Source organism: Rutidosis leptorrhynchoides, chromosome 3 (genome assembly GCF_046630445.1).
Source record: "Rutidosis leptorrhynchoides isolate AG116_Rl617_1_P2 chromosome 3, CSIRO_AGI_Rlap_v1, whole genome shotgun sequence".
In the NCBI taxonomy this organism is placed as follows: Eukaryota; Viridiplantae; Streptophyta; class Magnoliopsida; order Asterales; family Asteraceae; genus Rutidosis; species Rutidosis leptorrhynchoides.
Window position 1 is genome coordinate 627,924,901 of NC_092335.1, and position 16,849 is coordinate 627,941,749.

The following is a 16,849-nucleotide window of genomic DNA, read 5'->3' on the forward strand; positions in this document are numbered from 1 at the left end:
GACAAAATAACAGCAGCCTACAGTGGTTTATTAGGTGTCGTGCAGGTTATTAAATTGGTGGATTTTTGTTTGAGTTCTATCAACAAAAAGAAACATAAGAATGGGTGTAGCAGCAAGGATAAAGTGATCGAACTGGTGGTGTTTTGATTCAGAATAGAAAGTGGAAACACAAGAGGATAACAGCAGCAGTCCATCGATGGTTTCAAGGTGTTGGTGATCGAATGATGATTATAGGTTTTCGTGGTTCTTGGTATTTGATGAAAGAGGTGTTTGGTTTGATTGTACAACTAATAAAGAGAGAAATTATGTTTCATTGATAATGATTTGTGCATGGTGTATGTCTTTATTATCTAAAGAGAATGTATAGATTGGATAGATGGTGTGATGTCAATTAGGAATAGAAAAGCAGTGTGAATGATTGAATTGTAAGTGGATTGATTAGTTGATTGTACGTAAAATTAAAATAGAAGTGGTTGAGAAAAAGAAAGGTAACAGAAAGATAGCTCAAGTGGGTGTTGATTTGTATCTTGCATATCTAGTGTGTAGGTGTGTGGGTCAATTAAGCATGTTGGTTTCATTCATTAGCCAATAAGATTGTGCCAAAGATTTACCTTTATATATACTTTGAATTTAAGACACTTTAAATAATAATATGCAGCCAAAAATATTCAGTAGCATAAATATCATTAGATGAGACTAATTAAATATAGCCCGATAATTGAAAGTGTTGGTTTAGACTATAGATACATTAACATAATACACACAAATATATATATATATATATATATATATATATATATATATATATATATATATATATAAACAGTTGTTCGTGAATCGTCGAAAGTGGTCGAGGTTAAATGCATTTATGAAAACAGTTTCAAAATTTTTGAGACTCAACATTACAGACTTTGCTTATCGTGTCGGAATCATTCAAAGATTAAGTTTAAATTTGATCGGAAATTTCCGGGTCGTCACACTGATCATCAATTGTTGGAGTTGCTGAAAAAGTACCTTTTTCCCTAATAATAGATTACTTGAAAGGTGCACATCTCAAGGTTAATCTCGAAGCTTTTGCAGTTGAAGAGTTACCTGCATTGATGAATTGGTAAATTTATACAGTTAATTTATCAATTTATAAACATGCAATATATGTAATGTACATCTAATATATCATAATATACGGACTACAGATTTAATTAGTAAAACCAATGTACAAATTACAAATAACATATGATAATATTAGGTAACCCTAACATAAACCCTAAACACTATAATCTAAACCCTAAAATCTAAATCTTACACCTTAAAATCTAAACCCTACACTTTAAACCCTAGACCCTAAAATAAAAAACCTAGAATCTAAACCCTAACCTAAATCCAAAACCTAAACTCTAAATCCTAAACGCTACCATAATCCCTAAATATAAACCATAAAAACTCTAAACCCTAAACAAAACCCTAAATCTAAATCTAAAACCCTAAAATCTAAACCCTAAAATCTAAACCCCAAACCTAAACCCTAAACCTAAACCTAAACTTTAAACTCTAAACCCTAAAAACTCTAAACCTTAACCTTACACCATAAGCCCTAAAATCTAAACCATAGAATATAAACCTTAAACCCTAAACGTAAACTATAAACCCTAAACCCTAAATCTAAACCCTAAAAACTCTAAACCATAACCCTAAACCCTAAATCTAACCCCTAAACCCTAAACGTAAACTATAAACCCTAAAATCTAAACCCTAAACCCTACACCTTAACCTAAACTCTAAACCCTAAAAACTCTAAACCCTAACCGTAAACCCTAAGCCCTAAAATATAAACCCTAAACCCTAAATCTAAACCCAAACCACTACACATAAACTCTAAACCCTAAAATCTAAACCATAAACCCTAAATCTAAACCCTAAACATAAACTCTAAACCCTAAACTATAAATCTGAACACTAACCCTAATTAAAACCATAATCAAAAAGTTCAAATATTAAAAAATATAAATAAATAAAAACACCGCAAATTCACACGCAGTTTTGTAAGCAATTTCATTATAATGGACTAATGGAGTGACACATTCAAGGTTTTGTAAGAAATTATATTAAAATTGAGTAAGACATTGAAGAGACAATACTGTATAAAGTATAAAGTTGCTCATTGATTAAAATCACAAGACTAATAACTACGACAAATAGACATTGCATTTTACTCATAAAGTATAAACCTTATAAGAACATTATGATTATGATAAAAGTTATAATTTGACTACAATCAAACTATATTTAATGCAACTGTATGGTCACACAAAAATAATACTAACCTAATATTCAAACTTCACTTTGTTAATACTGAAACTTTAAAGCATATGGTTCCAAAATTACTTTACAACACAAATAAATATTGACATTTACAACATATGTGTTCACATACAAATTATTGGTAACTTACTAAAAACAGATAATGTTACATTTATATACTAACTTGTAAGGACTGAATATAGCAGCTGAAATTCCAACTTTTTGAGTCAACGGTCTATTTCTCCGGTTGAAAACTAACCCACAACGAAACACAACAATGTTTAATGCAATAGAAGAAAACAATCAAACCGAAGTTGAAAAAACCATTGTTCCATCAGCTAGGAAGAATGGATGTCTTCAACGATGGCTTGAAATTCACCTCCTATCACACCGGGAGAACTTTGGTTTTTCAGTAACTATCGTGAAACTCAAAATCAGTAACGACAAATCTATTCTTACTTAACAATACTATGCAACTACTAAAACAGAAGCATATACTGAAAATAATCCACTATCGGTAGTTACCAAATCAGAAGGTTTGTGAATCACTGGAGGTTACCTGAAGTTTCATCATTTATAGGAAGATGCGTAGCAGTTAATTTTGTGAATTTAATGGCAGACTTTGTGAATTTAATGGGAGATTGACCAACAGTTGATTTTGTGAGTCACTGAACTATTGGATAATTTGCAGCAAATTATTCTTTATGTGTCAACAATTCAGTTATGTATGTTTTTTACTCAGGTGAGATATAGTCGCTATTATATATTTGCTGCAAAATTTCAATAATAAGATCATCACTTTATGATCTACAAGGTATTCAATAAGCTTTAAATAGATAATAAGTCTGAGTTTAAAAGGCAATTCAACTGATCATATTTAGTGTTACCTGTGAGTGTCTATCTTCATTGCTATATCAATTTCGGACCTTCAGCTCCCCTCTACGTGTAGTGAGTTCATCTAGTATTTCTGCATCACATATCGCCACGTCAGCATAGTCTTTCCAGTCATAAGCATTATCCAATTCCAGAGTTTTCATTACGGAGTTGAATATTATTCAAATTGAGAAGGTTAGTTGTTAGGTCAAAACAGTTGTTTTATAATACTAACCATGACCTGACAAAATCATACTATGCTGAAACGTCAACACTCTTTATTATCCGATACTAAACTTAATATTCATATTCATAAATATTATTATTATATAATTTAGTAATTTGGATCTAATATATTGGAAAACATTGCTCATATTTAACCCATTTTCTTTTTTAAGTAAGTGTAAACGCCACCCTTTAGACTGTTAAATATGTATATCTAATATAACTAATTTGACGCCTTATATGTAAAAATGAGCCTGAAAATGACACCAGTATGCTGATTGTAAAAAGTTACCTTGATTTTGAAGATTGGAATGTTTAATGGACTCCTGACGATTTCCTCATATTATACTGCATCAAGTTCCCTCAGAGTAACCAAAACTGAGGTATATCATATTGAAAGTTAAAGTTAATTATGTAAATTTGTTCCATACTCAGATGACCCGCCCAATTTACCCTTTCTTATTTTTTATGAAAGTTAAAACAATGTAAATTTATAAAGGAAAAAGCAAAACGAACCTGTTTTGAAACCTCACGTAGTCATCGTGACTCGCCTATATTGCCACCTGTAACATCACGCAGAACAGCAATATACCATAGTTTAATTGATATGAATCGATATAAATAACCTAATCGATATGAATCACATCATATCAACTTAAGATCATCTTTGCAGAACTTTACAAGACTTAAAAACCCCAACAGTTGCTGGTGTGGATCACTAATATACTTTCTTCGAAATATAAGAATATCCATTTTAATTCTCATTATTCAGACCAAGTTCACCCCCCAATAGGCTCCACTTTGCCAAATTAATAAACTAATACATGTTAGTTACTAACCATAATCAGATCACACATATAAATGGAGTGATCCATGGGAGCAAAACCAAGTATACAATTGAGATTTTATTAACCTAAGAATCTCAGTCATATAATCAATTTGACATGAAGACAAAACTTATAATCTTGAGTTAATCCTCATCACATTTAAACACCCACTTAGTCAAATGGGTAGACGGGTTATATGCCACAAGTAACAAATATGCAGGTAACCTGAGCTCCAAACTGTCAATCATTAATAAGTGAAAAATACATGACGATTATTTGATCTATATCATGAACCGATTGATCTTCATGTTAAACATTCAAATGGATTGAAATTAGTGACGACCCTTTAGAGTTGAATTTGATTGTGGTCTAAGATTTGAGAGCGTAAGTTAGGGTTTTTTAGAGAGAAAATAAGGTGAATGAATGAAACTGTAAAGATACCCTATTTTCTTTGTTTTATCCAGTATTTTTTCTAATTATGAGGGTATTTTAGTCTTATTATTTTTAATTTTGAAGATTATGAGGTCATAATTATTATATGATTTTTTTAATGGTTCAGATCTAGTGATGATTTATGAATGAATGGATAGGATTAATTGTTAGAGATTTAGATGACCTATTTTTATGTTTATTATTATTATTATTATAGATTATAGATTATAGATTATAGATTATAGATAGTAGATAGTAGATATAGATATTAGATATTAGATACTTCGTAGCGCACTTAATTGGTACAACTCAAACTGATAATAATCCATGAATACTATCATCGAGGCTTTGACTTTGTGATATCACAGGGGCGGAACCATGTAGTATGTAACTAGTCCGGATCAGGCCCGCGCGATGCGGCTGGAGCTTTCGGCCTGTGTATTCATATTTAACGTAGCGTTGTGTATTTACAGAGGAAAAAATGGCTCATGTCTTAAGCGCCGTTTTAGTTGTCGTTGTCTTAAGCGTTTTTTAAAAAGTGTTCATTTTGAATGTAGTTAGTTTCGTTTTGTTCATAAAAAAATTTCGAGTGTAACGGTGTTGTCGGAAAAATTTAACTTGCGACGAACAGAAAGATACGGGCTGTCGTTGTGTTAAACGTTTCTTAAAAAGTGTCCGTTTTGCGTATAGTTAGTCCCGTTGAGTTCGTGAGACTTTTTCGAGTTGAACGGTAGTCTCGGAAAAATTAACTCGCACCGAACGAGAAGATGGGGCCCGTTATAAATTCGGGGGGAGTTAGTTTCTTTTATTTTAATAAAATTATATTTTTACACTTTGTACCTCTAAGAAAGTGTAAACTTGAGGGGTTGTTGTGTAAATTGAGCCAAAGTTGAGGGACCGTAGTTTCTTTTATTTTAATAAAATTATATTTTTACACTTTGTACCCCTAAGGAAGTGTAGACTTGAGGGGTTGTTGTGTAAATTGAGCCAAAGTTGAGGGACCGATTGTAGTGTGAACGCAAACTCGAAACTACACTCAAAAACAACTAAAACTATACATTTACACATGTCTTTTAGTATATAAGGGTTAATAATTAATAATTAAGGGGGCCCGTGACCCCATTGATCAATCTAGTACACTAGTGAAGTATCTTATATGAAGTACGATGTTTGGACTTTCATTTAAATGACCTCATTAACGTTACAAGAAGTCCATTAGTTGGTGTCCCATTAATTTATCCATCAGCAAAAGTTGGTGTTTTTGAAGCCCAAGTATGAGTTCATACATGTTTGTTACCGGCCCATATCATATAAGTTTAAAAATACTCCAATGAGTTAATATACGGCCACAAGATGGTAAAATCTCATTTTAATCAAATTATACATCTCTTTAATTAATTTAGACTTTTAGCAGCATAAGTGTTATAAATGAATCAATTATATACAGTTTCGACCTAAAGAATTATTTAGTGAACATATGTTTAAAAAGGTAATTTAATTGATTATGTTGATAGTTAATCATAACGTGTAGATTATATTTGTGTGACTCGATATATTTTGTGACCCCAACCATCTTGGCTCCGCCTTTGGTGGTATGGGAGGCTTAACTTTGAGTACTTTGTCCCGGGTTCAAATTCTAGGAGAGGAAAACTTTGAAGATCTTCCCGGGTTTAAATCTCCTCGGGAGTTTTCCCTTCCCGGTTTTCGTGTAGGGTTTCGACGTAGCGTGAATGACAATGATCACGAAGGTGGTTTATTTCCTTTTGAGTGATCCGAAATAACCGTTAAAAAAAATAAACCATGAACACTTATAATGACATAAATTTAGTATCTTTATGTTTATACCTTAATTATTAGTTGAGTATCCAAACTTGTAAGGTACACGAATGACGTTCGATACGAACCATTAAAAATGGGTTTGACACATTATTTAAAACACGGACCACCCTTTCGGTGTCAATTAAAAGTAAGTTTCTTCTAAAAATGATGATGTTGACTGCAAGTACCACGGCATAGTGCTTTCGGCCTTTGGACTCATGCCATTTGTCCTTTGTATTATTGGATGTATAACCCCTTTTCATACATTTTTCATTATTTTGTAGAAGAGAATTTAACACAGCATTGATTGATTTTCATGTTTAAAAAGGAGTAAATAAAAACGTGATTAATTTTTTTTTTTTTTTTTTTTTTGTAACAGCACCCCCCCCCCCCCCCCCCCCCCCCCCCCCCTTCTTTAATGACCAGTTAGGAAGTCAAATTACAAATTACACTAGCTTTAATTATTTAATTATTTCACGTGACATAAAGTTTACTTCTATTACAAACCAGTTAAAAGAATAAACACGGATCGAGTCGAACACTAGCTCCTTCTTTAAGAATGTGGAAGCAAAGACTATGCTATTCCGGTATTTCCATATGTGCCAAAATGACGTCGCAACAATCACATATAATTTATCTTTTGTGTTCGATAAATGATGCCAATTAAGAATCAAACCATGGTAAGTAGATTAAGGTTATTACGCATAATCTAGTGTTTTCAGAATTCCGAAGAAATGAAATATTATTTTGGTTAATAAGGGTGCATTTCATAGCATATTTAATGAATAATTCATCATTGAGTTATAACTTATTTAACATTCAGTTCATTCATTAATACCATTTGAATAATAAATTTGAGATGGATAAGATATGGCATCCATTTACGGGGTGGGATTAGCAGTTTGATATATTTCCTTCAATGGTAGGAAATCTGCATCCGCGGGGGTATATGGGGGGAAGCCAGTCTGCAGTAAGTCTACTTTTTTTTTTTTGAAAGGCAACAAATTTTATTGATCAACCAAATTGTACAACTCTTTAATATATGCTAACTAAACAAGCCGTTAAGCCAACATACATCAAAAACTCACAAAAATTCACAAAAATTTACATAATAAAAGATTGAGGGTTGTGTAGCCAAGAATGCCAATCGAGGTGAAGTGACTTGCATCTTTTCCCAATCCACTCGAATGCTTTGAGTTGGATCTCACATAGTGCTACCGGGGTGGTCCAACATTTTTTATTAAAGACCATTTGGTTCCGGTTCCACCATATGAGATAACAACACGACCAAAGAACCGCTTGCCAAATCTTGGAGCCTAAAGCCGTCATATTCCCGATTGAAGAACCTTGAAGAATCTCGCACAAACTAGCCGAAGAGAATACATTAAATCCCCACCATTTGAACACCTTTTCCCAAATTCCAAAGACTTTTTGGCAAAAGAGCAAGGCATGATCAACCGATTCCACCTCGTCGTCACAAAGAGGGCAACGAACGGAGTGAAGATCGATCCCACGCTTATCTAGCTCTACCAAAGTGGGAATACGCTTTTTCCTTGACCTCCAAATGAAGATTTCAACTTTCTTTGGGATGAAATTATTTCTCAATGTTTCCACAATATTAGTACCAACATTTAACACTTTCGAATCAATCAACCAAGAAAGACGCTTTGTAGTGAAGAAGCCATTATTCGAACCTTGCCATCGCCATGAGTCTTGTTTATCTTGAACTAAAATACACGAGCTAAGGTCGCATAATAATGACGCGAGATCAGCCCCTGTTCGTCCTCTCGGTGTACGGACCCATTCCCAAAAGCCGCCCCATGTAGAACCATTCCAAACCCATCTATCCGCAACCATAGCATTTGAATTTGATTCGAGTTTGTATAATCTCTTGTATTTGTCGCAAAGCTTCATCTCACCCACCCATAAATCATGCCAAAAGGACGTGCCCGAGCCGTTACCAACCACTTTGACGAAGGAGTTTGAGAATGGGATTCCCGTCTCGTCAATCTTCGCACCTGCTTTAATAATGTTCACCCAAGTAGAATTATGTGTAAATTTATTAAGAACGCCCAACCCACCCGATGACCCATATATGCTCGAAATAACTTTGACCCACAAAGAGGAAGTTTCGGTTTTAAACCTCCACCACCACTTGCCAATCAAAGCCAAATTTTTACTTTTCAAGGAACCCAAATTTAACCCACCCTCTCCATAAGGTAAAAGCACCTCATCCCATTTTACCCAAGCAATTTTAGAAGTATTTCCCGACCCCCCCCCCCCCCCCCAAAAAAGATCGTCTCACACTTTCAAGTTTGTTTAACACACATGGCGGGGCACGGTAGAGCGAGAAGAAGTACAACGGAAGGCTATTAAGCACCGATTTAACAAGAGTCGCACGACCACCAAAAGACACCAAACGCGCTTTCCAATCCGAAAGACGTTTATCAAATTTATCAATGACCGGCTTCCAACTACTCAACTTATTCATATTCGCACCAATTGGAAGACCGAGATAATTAAAGGGAACCGAGCCAATTTTGCAATTATAACACTTGGCCAAAAAAGCTATCTCATGTTGATCCACTCCTAACCCAAACAAACTACTTTTCCCATAATTGATCTTTAGACCCGACGTGAGCTCAAAACATTTTAAAAGTTTCATGAGGTTTCGAAAATTTTGAGGAGTCCACTCACCAAAGAAAATCGTATCGTCCGCATATTGAAGATGTGAGATGCAAACTTTATCTTTACCGACTTCAATACCTGAAAAAAGATTATGACTCACGGCCATCTTTGTTAGTGCATTAAGACCTTCGGCGGCAATTATGAAAAGAAAAGGAGAAAGAGGATTTCCTTGACGAACACCACGTCCTAAATTGAATTCAAGAGTCGGGGAGCCATTAACAAGGATAGAGATTGTTGCGGAATTAAGACAAACAAGGATCCATTGTCGCCATTTTACCCCAAAACCCATGATACCCATTACCTCCATGAGAAATTCCCAACTTACACTATCGAAAGCTTTCTCGAAATCTACCTTAAAGATAAGGCATTTTGACTTTTTCCTCTTTACATAGTCTATAGTTTCATTTGCGATTAGAACCCCGTCCAAAATATTTCTACCCTTTATGAACGCACTTTGTTCGGACCCCACAAGAGAAGGTATTACCTTTCTAAGCCGATTTGAGAGTAACTTAGCAACAATCTTGTAGTAGCTCCCAATGAGACTAATAGGCCGATATTCATTCAAGGAAGTTGGATCCGTGACTTTTGGAATAAGTGTAATAAATGATGCATTACACCCCTTTGAGAACTCTCCTTTATCCCAAAAACGTTGGATAGCATTAACCAAATCACCTTTAATTATATCCCAATATTTTTTGTATAAGCTTAAGTTGAAACCATTGGGACCCGGCGCTTTTGTACCCCCACAATCTTTGATGGCTTCCCAAATTTCATTTTCACAAAAAGGTAACTTGCTCCCACCAAATCATTAAACCTGACGGCTTGGTTGATTGGAACTCCTTTAGGCTCATCTTGCATACTCATTCTGGCGGTCCCAAGTCCTGCATCCACCAAGAACATTTCTTCCTTCAAGCATTAAACTTCAGATGTCAATTTTTTTTTCCTTCTCTTCATTCTGTCACAATGGTACTAACATGATGGCTGAGACTAGAGCTCTCAGAGATGGGTTCAAACTATGTTCTGATAAGGGCATCCAAGTGAATGACGTCGAACCTGATTCCAAAGTTATGGTGGACTCCATCCTTGGTCTTATATCCACTCCACCCCTTGACATGTGCTTTACTTGATCGACCCCCTATCCTGCCACTTCAGCACCTTGTTATATTTGAGAAGATCATTACGAGCCCTCTCCTAGAATATTTTTTTATCATCTCGTTTTTCGTGGATTAGCATCTTGGGGTCCTTTGATGGGCATAAAGAAGTTGTCTTGATAGCATCAAACCAATAGAACAAGGGTTTCTAAACCAGAGGAGAGACAGAGAAAGAAGAGAAGCTTACTTTATTCTAGAAGCAGGAATAGCAATGTAGTCGGCTCATCGTGTGTTTAAAATATCCGCCCGAGAATAACATCCTCAAAAAGATTAGATACAAACAAATAAATAGAAATATAGAAATGCTGGGTGAGAATTTACAAACGACGAGTAAATTTTGTTGAACCATTCAATATATATATATATATATATATATATATATATATATATATATATATATATATTTGGTAAGCGAGGAAACCCTTCTATGAACGAGCACATTGGCTCCCCCATAGAAGGTAAAACATCGGGTAATCAAGCCCCACGAGACCTGGTAGCGGGTGAATTGCGTATTATGTGCACCCTCTAGTCACACTCATTTTTTGAACAATTATATTACTTGTCAAACAGTTATATTATTTTATTTATTCAAACAATTATATTCTTTTATTTATTCATTTAAAAGATTAGTACATTGATTTTTTACAACATTCATATAGTTCATACAAAACAATTATCAGAAAAACTTTTTCCGTTCAATACTAATTTTAATCAGAACCTTTGAATAATTCATTTCAATACTAAGTTCAATCATAACATTTAAATAATTCATAATTTGAATAATTCGTAATTTAAGTAATTTAGTGCTTAATCATTTTGTTTTAACTCATCCTAAAATTAGTATGCATCTAATAGAAGCCAATTTCACTAAAGCATCATGAACAAATAAGAGGATTTGTGTTGATTCTTCTCGTTTTAACTTGTTACATAAATAGCTTATTGCAAATTTTACGACACACAAACACATACAACTTATACTACGAGGGCCTCTCCTTCCTCTACTCATCTCCGAAATAGCTTTCACTATCCTCACTTGGTGTAAAATTAGCCGTTATATAAAATGTTCACAAGTTTTTTGGCTAAATATGTGCACATATTAACGAATAAGATAAGTTCGATTTTATACTTAAACATATTTACTTTAGCCTTAGATCTAATTTATTTTTCACATTTGTATGAACCTTTTTTTTTTTTTTTTTTAAAGCAAAAGTAATTATTATTATAACCCGGAATATAGCATTACATCCCCTACACACATCTATACAATATTATAAACATAAACATGAATCGGAAGAAGGAGGATTCTAATCTAAGTGAAAATAATCAGGAGCATCGTAGACTAATCAACGCCATGAGGGAACGAACATGAGAAATCAAGCAGGGAAGGAGGAGACAAACCGTGCCGATCAAGCGGCGACAAAGTTGACGGACAACCAACCCATTTAATCTAACCCTCATGAGCCAATTAGAAACTACCAGACTACCAAATTAATCAAGATGACGTATTAACCAATGCCCGTGCGGTTTGTAGACGAAACCGCATAAGATGAAGGGTTGATGAGCCATTGATGCCATTCTATTGGGGATTTTTTCGCGCTCGGTTTGAGATCCAACTAAAACTTTGCGTTTGAATTTCTGAAATGATCCAAGCGGGATTCCATTCTTTTCTTGTGAAGACTTTTAGATTCCTATGTTTCCATATGATGTAGCAAGTAATCCATTTTGTAGCTTGCCATAGAGAGGAACCAATGGAAGTATATGAGAGACCTTGGTCGGGGATGATGGCATCGTTGATGTTGGATATTGGTGTGTTAATTTGATTCCACCAGTCTAGTATTTGTAGCCAAATTGAGGTCACTTTGTGGCAATTAATCAGGGCATGATCAATGGTTTCAGTATGTTGATCGCATAAAGGGCATAGGATGGTGTGTAAGTCGATTCCTTTTTTGTCGAGTTCGCATCTAACCGGGATTTTTTGTTGGATGACTCTCCATGAGAATATGAAGACCTTTTGAGGGACAAATTTATTGCGAGGTAGTGTTATACTTTTTGAGTGAACGCCAAATTTTAATGCATTAATCAATTTTGACATTGTTGATGTTGTGAAAGTGCCGGATGAGTCCAGAGTGAATTTCCATGAGTCGGGGCGGTCGTAGAGGCTTACGGATGAAATAAGGTTATTGAGTTCCGTAAGATCATCTATTGCACGACCACTCGGTGACCGGGACCAATTCCAATTTCCAAGCGAGGTGGAGTTGACATTCGAGATTATTTCGGCGAGAGTTGCATCTTTGTGGGATTCCAGCATGAATAATCTATGAAAAACAAGTTTGAGGCATTCAGAACCAATCCATATGTCGTGCCAAAAACTGACGGATGTGCCGTTGCCAATACTCTTTGAGATCGAGGAAGAGAAGGAAGAGCCTAAGTTATCCGCAACTTTTCCAGCTTTAATAATCTCTTTCCATATGGTGCGACCTAAAATGTTCCTGCATACAACATTAGAGTCCAACCCCCCTCCCCCCCCCCCCCCCCCCCGGACCCGTAAATGCTTTTGATGATTTTTACCCATAGAGCGTTGTTTTCGTTTCTAAAACGCCACCACCATTTACATAGTAGTGATATGTTTTTAGCAAAAAGGAACCCGATATTTAAACCACCATTTTCGTATGGTAAAATAATTTGGTTCCATTTAATCCAGTTGATTTTATTATCATTCGAGGAACCTCCCCAGAAAAATTTCCGTCGTTTAGATTCAAGTACATTAAGGATAGCGGTTGGTGCATGGAATAAGCAGAAGTAATACAGTGGGATGCTGGTTAAGATGGATTTAATGATCGTGAGACGCCCCTCGAAAGATATTGATTTCGCAGCCCAATCTGATAGTCTTGTGTCGAATTTTTCGACAATCGGTTGCCAAGAGGAGGCGTGTGAGGTGGGAACACCAATAGGGAGACCGAGATAAGTAAATGGAGTAGAGCTCGCAGAGCAGTTTATGTAACTGGCCATTAGCTCTGTTTCAATAGGGGATGTGCCAATACCGTAGAGTCTGCTTTTGAGGAAATTGACTTTGAGACCAGAAATTTTTTCGAAGCATTTTAGGAGTTTAGAGATATATTTTGCGTTTCTTTTGTTCCATTCGCCGAAAAAAATTGTGTCATCTGCGTATTGGAGGTGAGTAATTATGAGATTGTCGTGACCGATTTTTAATCCTTGTAATTGACCATTAGTTAGTGCTCTTTTGGTAAGTATGTTGAGACCTTCAGCGATGATGATGAAAAGGAAGGGCGAAATGGGATCACCTTGGCGAATTCCCCTTCCGGGAATAAATTCTTTTGTGGGTGAGCCGTTGATCAGTATGGAGATAGAAGAAGAGGTGAGACATGCTCGAATGAAGCTAATCCATTTTGGACCAAATCCCATGAATTGCATGGTTTTAAATAAAAATTCCCATTCAATGCAGTCAAAAGCCTTTTCGAAGTCGACTTTAAAGATTAATCCTTTTTGTTTTTTACGTTTTAGTTCGTCTATTATCTCATTTGCGATTAATACACTATCGAGGATGTTGCGACCTTTGAGGAAGGCGGTTTGTTCAGATCCTATGACTTTGTGTATGACTTTGGCAAGACGATTGGAGAGAATTTTGGTGAGAATTTTGTAGTAGCTACCTATTAGACAGATCGGACCGTATTCATTAAGGCCGATAGGGTTGGGTTTTTTCGGGATTAAGGTGAAGAAAGACGCGTTACAACCTTTGGAGATTTTCGAATTGGCCCAGAACCATTTGAGAGATTTAAGAAGGTCATCTTTTGTTAAGTCCCAATATTTTTTAAAGAACTTCATATTGAAGCCGTCCGGGCCAGGTGTTTTGGAGCTGTCGCAATTGCTTAGGGCGTCCCAAATTTCTTTTTCGCTAAATTCGGCTTCAAGGAGTTGGTTATCTAAAGAAGTGATGTATTCAAGATGTGGGATGTTATCGAAGGGGCATTCGTCTCGGAGATGTTTGGATTGGAAGATGTTATTAAAGTATGTGTAAGCTTCGAGTTTTATTAGATTGGTATCTTCAGTCCAAGTACCATTTACAGATAAACCGTGGATGTTGTTTTTACTTGTTCTTCGTTTAATATAATTATGGAAATATTTGGAGTTTTCGTCGCCCTCGAGTGCCCATTTTATCCGTGATTTTTGTTTAAGCATGTTAGATTTCTTTTTTTCTTTATTAGTGTGTAGCATTTTAACTTCAATCCATTTTTGTTTTTCTGATTCGGAGAGTGGTCTGTTTTCAGCAATTTGTTCCCAATTATTACATTCGGTAAGATGATCTTGGATTTGTGAGTCTATGTTATCAAGTTGGGTGCTAAGTTTTTTAAGTTCCATTTTAACGTTTTTTAGTTTATTACGAAAGATGCAGTCGGGTCTATTACCAGAAGTTGGGATCGACCAAGCCTTTTCAATTACGGTGGCGGCGTCTTTAAGGTCCAGCCATGTGTCAAACACCCGTATAGGTTTAGGTCCGGAGTCAAGAAGGTTATTTCTTAGGATGATAGGACAGTGATCGGAGAGATCACGATCAAGAGTTTTGGAGGAGATGTTAGGCCAGATAATAAAAATGCTATCGGAGATTAGAAATCGATCAAGTTTACTAAATTTCATTGTCTTTTCACAAATCCTAGTAAACCTTTTACTACCTAGTGGGAGATCAATTAAACCATGGCTGTTAATGAAATTATTAAAGCTGTCCGCCCAGTGTTGATTGTATTCCGAATTCATGAGTTCTGTTTTATTTCTGACTTCATTAAAGTTGCCAAAAATGATGTGAGGAATGTTGAGAGAATTAACGAGGGATGAAAGTTCGTTCCATAATCTTCTTTTTTTCGAGTTGGAGTGGGGACCATAGACATTATTGAGAGCAATCTCGGAATCATAACCCGCCCATGTACCGCGAATTGCGAGGAAGAATTCACCCTCAATTGCATAATTAAACGAAAAGATGTTGGTATCCCAAATGGTTAGGATACCACCGGAAGCACCAACCGAGTCCTTTTGTACGAATTTGAAGTCGGGATTTCCCCAGAAAGATTCTATGATATTATCACGTGTTAGTCCACATTTGGTTTCTTGGAGTCCTAAAATAGAAGGTTTTTCTTTATTGCAAATACGTTTAAGCCAACTTATTTTACCCGTTTGCCCAATACCCCGAATATTTAAAGAAATCGTACACATTAAAAAACTTACAGAAAGCGATGCAACGAGGAGTGGGATCATTGGATGTTTCGCCGGATCCCGATACATTTCCCGAACTCATTTGTGTCCAAACTGTTGCTGGTATTAGAACCTGATTTGTTATTATTCTTGTTACGTGCCGCATCATTAATAGAACCTCTAGAATAGCAAGGTGCGTTACCGCCCGCAAGAGATGAAAGTTTGTTTCGTTTGGCCAATTGTGAAATTCTGAGTTTTTGGCCACTTCTCGCAAGGTGTTTAATATACATCATGTTGGATCGTGGTCTTTTTTTCTCTAGGTGTTGGGAGGTGCTGGAAGTTGTTTTGGATGAGTCGTCTCTACGTATCTTTTTAAAGGATTGTGATGTGATTTTGGAGTTAAGTATAGGGTTGTTGCCGGTGTTGGGGTATTTTTTCTTTTTGACCTTGGTATTACCTGAAAAAAGTAAAGCGTTGAGGTCGAAAGGGTCGGAGTTGGTTTGTTGAGTGTCATTTGGAGCAGGCATAAAGTTTAACGGGGAATTTGGTTGTGGGGATAAAGGATTTTTGGTGGGTTCGACTATATTTGGAAGGTGATCAGAAGGGGTATCGTGGGAATCAACATCAATGTTGGGAGTAGACAGGTCAACATTCACGTGGGTAGGCTTTGGTAAATTGTTATCAACATTATAGTGGTCTGGTGGGTTGTGGGGTTCAACAGCGTGCGTATCACATGGTAATTTGTTATCAACGTTAAAGTGGTCTGATGGGTTGTGGGAATCACAAGTATGTGTATCACTAGGCAAGGATTCAACCATATTTGATGGGCTTGGGCTATTAGAAACGGGCTCGTAAACAGTGAACATGGGAATAGGGGGTGGTTCATCATTAACATTATCATTTGATGGGCTAGAGGACTTGGGACTATAAACTAATCCTGGTGAGTTATGGGGTTGTGGGGTGGGAGTATCATAGCAATTAATAGACTTTGATAAATTATGGGACTGTTGAGACCGATTAACCCCATTATTCGAAAGGTGAATTGTTTCCATACGTTTAGAAGAGTTAGGTGAGTTGTGGTTTTCGGAAGGGATGTCAAGGTGTGGTTTGCCTGAGGTGTGATTGTTTGTCTCGTTAACCAAATCAATGTTACCTTCAACAAAGTTTTCACAGTCTAAATGCGATTCTTCATCAGAGATTTGATCATCTGAGCTAATGTCATCATCCCAATTAGATGAAATATCAATATCACCATATATGTTAAACATTGAGAAGTTTTGAACTTCGGTGATGTAAACCAAGGATTGATTAGTGTCCCCGGGATTGATTAAGGCT

General features: G+C 35.9%; 1 long non-coding RNA gene across 1 annotated transcript; it reads right to left on the bottom strand.

The window, feature by feature from the left end:
• Positions 1-2,371: 2,371 nt before the first annotated feature.
• On the bottom strand, positions 2,372-4,610 carry LOC139899002 (uncharacterized). Its single transcript, XR_011777257.1, has 3 exons — positions 3,913-4,610; positions 3,689-3,774; positions 2,372-3,265 (listed from the first exon to the last, which is right to left on the bottom strand). It is a non-coding gene; the product is annotated as an uncharacterized lncRNA (long non-coding RNA).
• Positions 4,611-16,849: the final 12,239 nt, after the last annotated feature.